Source organism: Mauremys mutica, chromosome 20 (assembly GCF_020497125.1).
Source record: "Mauremys mutica isolate MM-2020 ecotype Southern chromosome 20, ASM2049712v1, whole genome shotgun sequence".
Classification (NCBI taxonomy): Eukaryota; Metazoa; Chordata; order Testudines; family Geoemydidae; genus Mauremys; species Mauremys mutica.
The window spans coordinates 5,602,045-5,610,756 of NC_059091.1; positions in this window are offsets into that span (position 1 = coordinate 5,602,045).

Sequence of the window (8,712 nt, forward strand, 5' to 3'; positions counted from 1 at the left end):
GTGCCGAAGACAGTAATGTAGGTGCAGTAACAGGGAGCGGCTGCACAGGCTAGCTGCCCTGACTGCAAACCCACCTGGACCTCTTGGGTATGTACTCAGGGCATCTAGCAAACTTTTTTAACACGCAAACTCAATCAGAGTTAGAGCAAATATGTCTGTGGGAGCTGGGAATCTCACCCCTAGCTCCAAGTGTAGACGTAACCTTAGTCCCAATCCATCCATGCCGCGGGAGCAGAGACTGGCCTGATCCCACCAGCTGAGAATTCCTCTTACACGGTACATTGAAGCAGCGCTGGCTATGCTGTTTTCTCCACTACTTCTGCCTCTCAGCCCCAGCGGAAGGGTGAAACCAGAGCTCGACGCCGATCCCGCAAGTCGTGGCACGGTGCATGGCGGGGCCGTGCAGGGCTGTTGTGCGCTTGCACGAGCGTGAGCTTGTGCAGCTGCAAGCGTGAGATCGGTGGGTCTCAGCATGAGCGTCAGAGCTGGGGGGTGGTCCTTTGCACGGAGTGGGACGTCTGAAGCCCCTTCAGGCCGGCTGTCATAGTTGCGAATGCATGGGGGTTAAAAAAAAGAGTGCTGCCTAAAACACCCGAGTATAACAGGCCTCATTCGTACCAACTGGTGAAACCCTGGAGGAACTACATTGACGTTAATGGGGCCAGATTCTGCTCTCGTTTACACTGGCACCAATCCAGAGTTACTCCACTGCCTATAATGGAATGACTTCAGATTTACATCAGTGAAATGAACGCTGAATAGGCTGAACACTTGTTTAAAACCAGGCTACGTGGGAGGAGCAGTTTGGCCCACATTGTGAGAGCAGAGAAGCATTCGCATTCCTGACAGCCCATGGATGACTCATTCAGTAATATCCAAGCTTAGTAGTTTCTTTCTTAATAAAGATTGGGCTACCCCCAGTGTCTACCTTAGAATGCTGGGGGGTGGAAGAAAAGATGTAGGTAGATGCCCACCCATGGTCAAGGGTGCAGACCTTGGCTGCTTGGCCAGGATTGTCCAAAGCTCATTAAAGGAGTTAGAGGCCCAATTCACAATGAATTACAATGGGAATTAGGGGTAAAAGTTTTCTAAAGTACCTAAAGGATTTAGGAGCCAAGTCTTGGTAACTCTCAATTTGACTTGGATTCCTAAATCCCTGGATTGGAACCAATCCAAAATAAATTTCTTAGCCCTGGTCTACACACAGCCCCGGGGTCGAACTAGGGTACGCGAATTCAGCTACGTGAATAACGTAGCTGAATTCGAACTACCCTAGTTCGAATGACTTACCCGTCCAGACGCCGCGGAAGCGAACTCCGCGGCTCCAAGGTCGACTCCGCCAACTCCTCCTGCCGCGGTGGAGTACCGGAGTCGACCGCGGCGCTTCCGGAGTTCGAACTATCGCGTCTAGATCAGACGCGATAGTTCGAACTCCGAGAAGTCGAACTCGCCGCGTCGACCCGCGCGGTAAGTATAAACGTACCCTTAGAAAGATTTGGGGTCTCTCAGACAATCTCTCCAGCAGGTCTTCTCAGAGATGAGACTAGCATGAAGTCTGTTCTCTTCAAAGTGCAATGCCGTAATATCAATTTCTGGCTTTGCATTCACAGTAGGCATCCACAGCGTTTGCCAAGCCTACGCTTAGAGGAACTGACCAGTAGGGGTTTGTTTTCATGTACATTTCCTTGGCTAGAATATACTCAAAATTCTTTGGCTTCTCTAGGCCTCTCAGGATTGGAAATGATCAGATTTAAGTTAAAAAAATGTGAAATCCATACACAAGTGAAGATTCATAGATTCATAGACTCTAGGACTGGAAGAGACCTCGAGAGGTCATCGAGTCCAGTCCCCTGCCCTCATGGCAGGACCAAATACTGTCTAGACCATCCCGGATAGACATTTATCTAACCTGCTCTTAAATATCTCCAGAGATGGAGATTCCACAACCCCCCTAGGCAATTTATTCCAGTGTTTAACCACCCTGACAGTTAGGAACTTTTTCCTAATGTCCAACCTAAACCTCCCTTGCTGCAGTTTAAGCCCATTGCTTCTTGTTCTGTCCTTAGAGACCAAGATGAACAAGTTTTCTCCCTCCTCCTGATGACACCCTTTTAGATACCTGAAAACTGCTCTCATGTCCCCTCTCAGTCTTCTCTGTTCCAAACTAAACAAACCCAATTCTGTCAGCCTCCTTCGTAGGTCATGTTCTCTAGACCGTTAATCATTCTTGTTGCTCTTCTCTGGACCCTCTCCAATTTCTCCACATCTTTCTTGAAATGCGGTGCCCAGAATTGGACACAATACTGCAGCTGAGGCCTGACCAGCGCAGAGCAGAGCGGAAGAATGACTTCTCGTGTCTTGCTCACAACACACCAGTTAATGCAGCCCAGAATCACGTTTGCTTTTTTTGCAACAGCATCACACTGTTGACTGCTGTTAGGGACTATTAGTAAGCAACTAGCCATGGCAGCTGTTTGTGTTACAAATATGTCACCCTGGTTTCTGCTTGTTGAAAAGCCTCTTGAATATGCCAGATATTTGGACAGTTTGTCCAATAGCAAGTTAAGGAGGGCTTTCCCTGCTCTTTGTTTCCAAACTATGCAGTCAGCTTACTTAGAAGGAGAATGTAAATGGCACTGAGAAGTGGAACTGCCTCTGCCCATGCAGCTTTGGGCAGGTGGAAGACCTACCCCATTATCTGTTGGATCGTACTTTGCATAGCCAATGGCTTTCGGTGGTTTTGTCCCAGATGCTATGACATTCTGGCGTGCGATCCAGACCAGTGAGGGGCTCTGTCTCCCTTGCCCTGCAACCTGGGGTGCCTCCCACACAACCAAACAGCAGGCAGGTCACACTCTGAATGTCTGCGTATCGCAGTCGCCCAGCACACTCTGGTTTCCACCCGCCTCGGTTACCACTGCAGGGTGACCCCCAACACACTCCCAGTCCCGAACGTTCCCCCAAAATGGAGTTCTGCACTCCCCCGCCCTTTCCTGGACAGTTCAGATATTTGAGATCTGCTGCCCCTTTGAGGAGATCAACATCCAACAGTTTCCTACTTTAAATGGAGTTACCCACACAATCCAGTTTAAACACGACACTGCATTAGTCTGATTAAAGAATAAAACACGTGTATTTCATGGCCACGAGATAGGCTTTACGGGAGCACAAATATAAGGCATTAAAGTCAGAAATGGTTACAAGAGAAATAAAGATAAAACGCTTCCTAAAGCTTAAGAAAATAGACTTGGCTCAAGGTGAAATCCCTTACCATGTGCTTCCAGTAACATTGCTGCCCAATTTTTCAGGCCAAGATCTGCATCCAAAGCCCAAAGGCTGTTTCTTTTGTCTTCTTAGGTGAAAGAGAGAGAGATGGATAGGGAGAGAGTTCTTATGTTCTTATAACAGGGTTCAAAAAAGAACTAGATAAGTTCATGGAGGATCGGTCCATCAATGGCTATTAGGCAGGATGGACATAGATGGTGTCCTGAGCCTCTGTTTGCCAAGAGCTGGAAATGGGCAACAGGGGATGGATCACTGATGATTACCTGTTCTGTTCATTCCCTCTGAAGGACCTGGCAGTGGTCACTGTCAGAAGGCAGGATACTGGGCTAAATGGATTTACTGTCTCCTTTTTTACACAGGGGAATCTGTAGCTCACAAAAACTTGAGATTTCCAAGTGTCCCCCTCCTGAATCAGGATGAAAAGTCAAAATCATGAAAAAATGTCATGAATCAAAAATCTGAAAAAATAATTGTTTTGGTTCCGGTCAGTCGAAGCACTGCGTTTTGATAATTTTGACATGCTTTGTTTCGATTTCAGCCACTTAAAAAAGTGTGCATTCTATTGAAAGCAAAAGTCAGTTTTAATCAGAAAACTGGAACTTGCTATCATAGAAAACCCGGTCATGAATTCCATTCATAAATGTATCATATTCTATCTTTAATTATTTGAAACCAATGCTTTTCTGTGAAAAGGTTTGGTTGCACCAGAGCAAAGTTCCTGACCACTTTAACGGGTAACCTTGGGCTCCCCTATTCCCATCGCTAATAGTCAACTAGTCTTTCATGGCTTCTCATTGGCTGGAGCAAGCTCCTTTTGTGGATGGGCAATATTTTCGACCAACTACCTAGCATCAAGGACTATTCGATTCCTTTCCCCCTTTTTGCCACAGAGAAGAAATTTGTTGTCTTAGTGTTCTCCAGGGATAGTCATCCTGCTGTAGTCTCAAAGGCTAAGATGAAAAAATTAGAACTGGTTGAAAATTTTCCATTTAAATATTTTTTGGATCGAAAATGCCTTTTCAATGTAATGGAAGTTTCCACCAAACAAGCTCATGAGAACATAAGAACAGCCATACTGGGTCAGACCAATGGTCCAGCTAGCCCAGTATCCTGTCTTCCGACAGTGGCCAATGCCCGGTGCTTCAGAGGGAATGAAAAGAACAGGGAATCATCCAATGATCCATCCCCTGTCACCCAATTCCCAGCTTCTGGCAAACAGAGGCTAGGGACACCATCCCTGCCCATCCTGGCTAATAGCCATTGATGGACCTGTCTTCCATGAACTTATCGAATTTCTTTTTGAAGTTCAGTTTTCCTAGAAAAATTTCCAGTTTTCATCAAAAGCCAAACAATTTGCAGGTTGGGAGGTTTCAAAGAAAATGACAAAACATTTCTAATAAGCTTTGCTTCGTTTAAGCTTTTTCTTTTCAGATTTGAATGGGAGATTATTTTTTTATTTCCTCTCGAAAAACGCCGATGAAAAATGTCATTTCCCAACCAGTGTCTTTAACAATTATCTTAAATGAAGCGAAGTGTATTAGACACGCAAGAGAAGATCAAAGCAAAGATGATTGGTATAAGGCAGGTCTCCGTCAGAGACCACACCAAGCCTCTCCCAGGAATTTCATAGTGACAGCAGAGATGGGTCAATGGCTAAACTACTTACAGTTGCCATATGAGTGTGTGTGTCAGTCTTTCCTTCTGTTTCTTTGCATCACAGCAGCTCAGAGATCAAGCCTGTCAGTGAGACTCCACCCTTGCTCCAGGACAGATCATGCCTCCAAAATCCAGATGAGGATCAGTTCATCCAAGCGTGGATCTCACCCCTCCTGCAGGGAAAGGGAGGTCAGACCATTTCACAGTACAACCTCCCTCTGACTCATGCCTTGAGTGGGGGCTTCTCCGTTGGGTCAGGGTTGCATGGATTGGAAGGGAGATGGAAGAGTGGGTGAGCTGGGTTTGGGCAATGAGACACACATTGCCCCCTCCTACTTTCCCTGTAGAAATTAGGGAGGGAAGGGAATACAGCCTGGGGGGCTCCCTTTTACTGGGGAAGAGCCCTTTAAAAATGGTAGGAACCAGGGCAAGGACAATCATGGCGGTACCTTGAGGCCACTCACGCTCTTAGATTGCTTTGAAGTGTAGGTGTGACTTGCTCACTCCAGGATGTCTTCTCCTGAGGCAACAGACTTCGCTGGCGCTTCGCGTCCTGTGGGGTAACTCCGCCTCTGTCTCTTTACCCCGCTCAATAACCACGTTTTTTATTCGTGGCCGCCCTACTGCAGATATGCAGTCTCAGCGCCTCCTTCGCAGATCGTAGCATTTCAGAGGCTCCTTTGAACCACCTCCATTGATCTGCTCTAGGAATTATTTACGGGGATTTCTCTGGCCTGGGTTATGCCGGAGGTCAGGCTGGATGATCACAGTGTTCCCTTCTGGCCTTGTATCAGAGGGGTAGCCGTGTTAGTCTGGATCTGTAAAAGCAGCAAAGAGTCCTGTGGCACCCTCCGACAAAGTGGGAATTCACCCACGAAAGCTCATGCGCCAATACGTCTGTTAGTCTATAAGGTGCCACAGGACTCTTTGCTCCTTCTGTCCTTGGAATCTCTGCATCTAGAAGCTGCCATAGAGATTAGCTGAGTGCACCCGTTATCCTATTCTGTGTACAATGTATTAGACTCTATGGGCTTGATTCCCGGCTGCTGAGGACTTTCTCTAGTCATTTACATGGGGTAGTGAAAACTGTATTGAAACAGTGAGAAAACTGTCTCTCTTTAAATCCTCCGGGGTTTTCCTGGTCTTGTTTGCAGGCTAGGGGGCTCTACAGGGAAGCGTGCGATCTGGGTTTCACCTCAGTTATCACACTCACTTCACACTGCCGTAAATCACTGCATAAGGGGGCAGACCAGTGAAGCTCAGACCCTAAGCATCTAGAACTCGCCCCTAGGGGGTTCTTGGCTGAGTTTGATCTGCATGTCTTGGGTCCACTTTTACAAAGGGCTGTATTTCCTTAAGAGATCAAACGTGTCAATTACAGCTGAGCCCATGGACTGGGTACAGGCCGTCACGGATCCAGTGGGCATCCAGGGGTGATTCGTGTGGGAGCATTTGTTAATGCTCTTCTAGAACATCTCTGTAGAGTTTAGGGAACTGTTAATTCATCTCCAGAACCACGTTCTGTGGCTATTAGGGGCCATCAAAACCCGATGTCTTCACTATCTAGTTCACTTATCTGCCTTAAGCCAGCTCTGCATGGGACTGAAGGGTCTAGAGGCAGCAATCTAAATACATCATAGAGTACCGTAGCCTTTTTCCTATGAACAGGACTATTTAGCCTAGGGAGGCGGAAGCTCCCTGTGAATGGGGCAGGGGTTCGGGAGGATGGTGGGAGGGTGAAGCTAAGTACTGAGGTTCAGTAGGCAGGAGGGAGGCAGCCAGCTCCAGGTGGGTCCTGAGGGTTCCTACCTACTCCTGGACCCATCCCAACGCCTTTGGGCTCCATGGCACCTGCTCCAGACTCTCTGGGTCCCATTGTAACCTCCTCCTCCCCCTGAGCATGTGTGTGTTTACGTAGGGAAGGAGCCTCCATAGTATTTCCACTAAGGGGCGCTAGCACCCTTCCCCACCCCCCACCCCCCGTTTTGCTATCCCTGCTATTTAGCAGTGGGTTGGAGAAGCAAGAAGCTACATGGGAATCGTTATATGTGTAAGCTGAGATTTCCAAAGAAACCTAAAGGCTATTCAGCATCCAACTTCCAGTGGAGGCTCCTTTAGACATTCCCCACCTTAACTGATCAGGGGTGCTGACAGGACTAAGAGATCAGGTTCCAACTTAAGGCAGAGCGTATGCTCTTGCAACACTTATTTAATCAATAGTCTAACATCTCTTCGTTCCTCCTGGATGGAGAGTAATTCTCTTCTTCTGCTTAATAAAACAAAGCCCTGGAAACCATGCTGCTGGAAAGCACCGTGACATTGTAATGTAAACTATACCTAATGGATTTGGAATTTCCCCTTGGCTCTGTTCCACAGCCAACTTTTCGGCTATGGTATCTGATCACAGACAACAGAGTTGAATTACCCTCCATGGATCATTTATACAGTTATGTTCATGAAATATGGACAGTGTTTCCTTCCTAACAAACATTTCTAATTCTGTTACTTCTCTGGTTGTCACTGGGAGTCAGATTGCAGAGCTGTTGTGCTGACCCAGCCTGGTACTCAGACTGGGTGGGTCTCATTTAGGGTGACCAGATGTCCCAATTTTATAGGGACAGTCCCAATTTTTGGGTCTTTTTCTTATATAGGCTCCTATTACCCCCACCCCGTGTCCCGATTTTTCACATGTGCTGTCTGGTCACCCTAGTCTCATTAGCTCCATTAAAAGGAAGAGTGTTTCTGGGGCAGACGAGAGCTAGAGGGAAGAGCAGAGCAAAATCTTGAGCAGCCACCACTAGAGGGAGCTTGGGGACAAAGAGACATTTGTAAAGCCATGTTTTAGCTTTTTAAGCTGAGATTTCTGGTCACCGAAGGGATCTGGATAGGAATCAGGCATCCAGTTTCTCTATGACCTATTGAAAATCTCAGCCTTCATTAAAAATAAAGTTAAACTCCAGAAAAGTAAAGAGAGGATCGTGTACATTGTGAAGGACCAACTACAGCATCCATTGTGTGTGTCTGCGCTGGTAGGGCCAGTTTGCGGATGTCACCTGTTCCCACTGTATTCCACAAATTCTTATTCTGAAGCCACTGAGTTTCATTGATGTAGTTCAGGTTATGTCAGCATTTCCACTGTTAACTAAGGATTTTTTTGGGGGGAGGGGGTAGGCAACCTATGGCATGTGTGCCGAAGGCGGCACGTGAGCTGATTTTCAGTGGCACTCACACTGCTGGGTAATGGCCACTGGTCTGGGGGGCTCTGCATTTTAATTTAATTTTAAATGAAGCTTCTTAAACATTTTAAAAACCTTATTTACTTTACATACAATAGTTTAGTTATATATTATAGACTTATAGAAAGAGACCTTCTGAAAATGTTAAAATGTATGACTGGCACACAAAACTTTAAATCAGAGGGAATAAATGAAGACTCAGCCTATCACTTCTGAAACATTGAGGCATGAACCCTTGCGAAACAGCTGGAGCGTGCTACCCACCCCACTCCTCGTTGTCCACTTCTTCAAATGTGTGCAGCTTCAGGGGAAAAGGAGGATTTTTTTTTCTTTTTTTGGTTAATGTCCTGGCCTGAAATTCAGCAGGCCTGAGTTAATAGAATCATAGAATATTAGGGTTGGAAGAGACCTCAGGAGGTCATCTAGTGACCCAACCCTCTGCTCAAAGCAGGCCCAACACCAACTAAATCATCCCAGCCAGGGCTTTGTCAAGCCGGGCCGTAAAAACCTCTAAGGATGGAGATTCCACCACCTC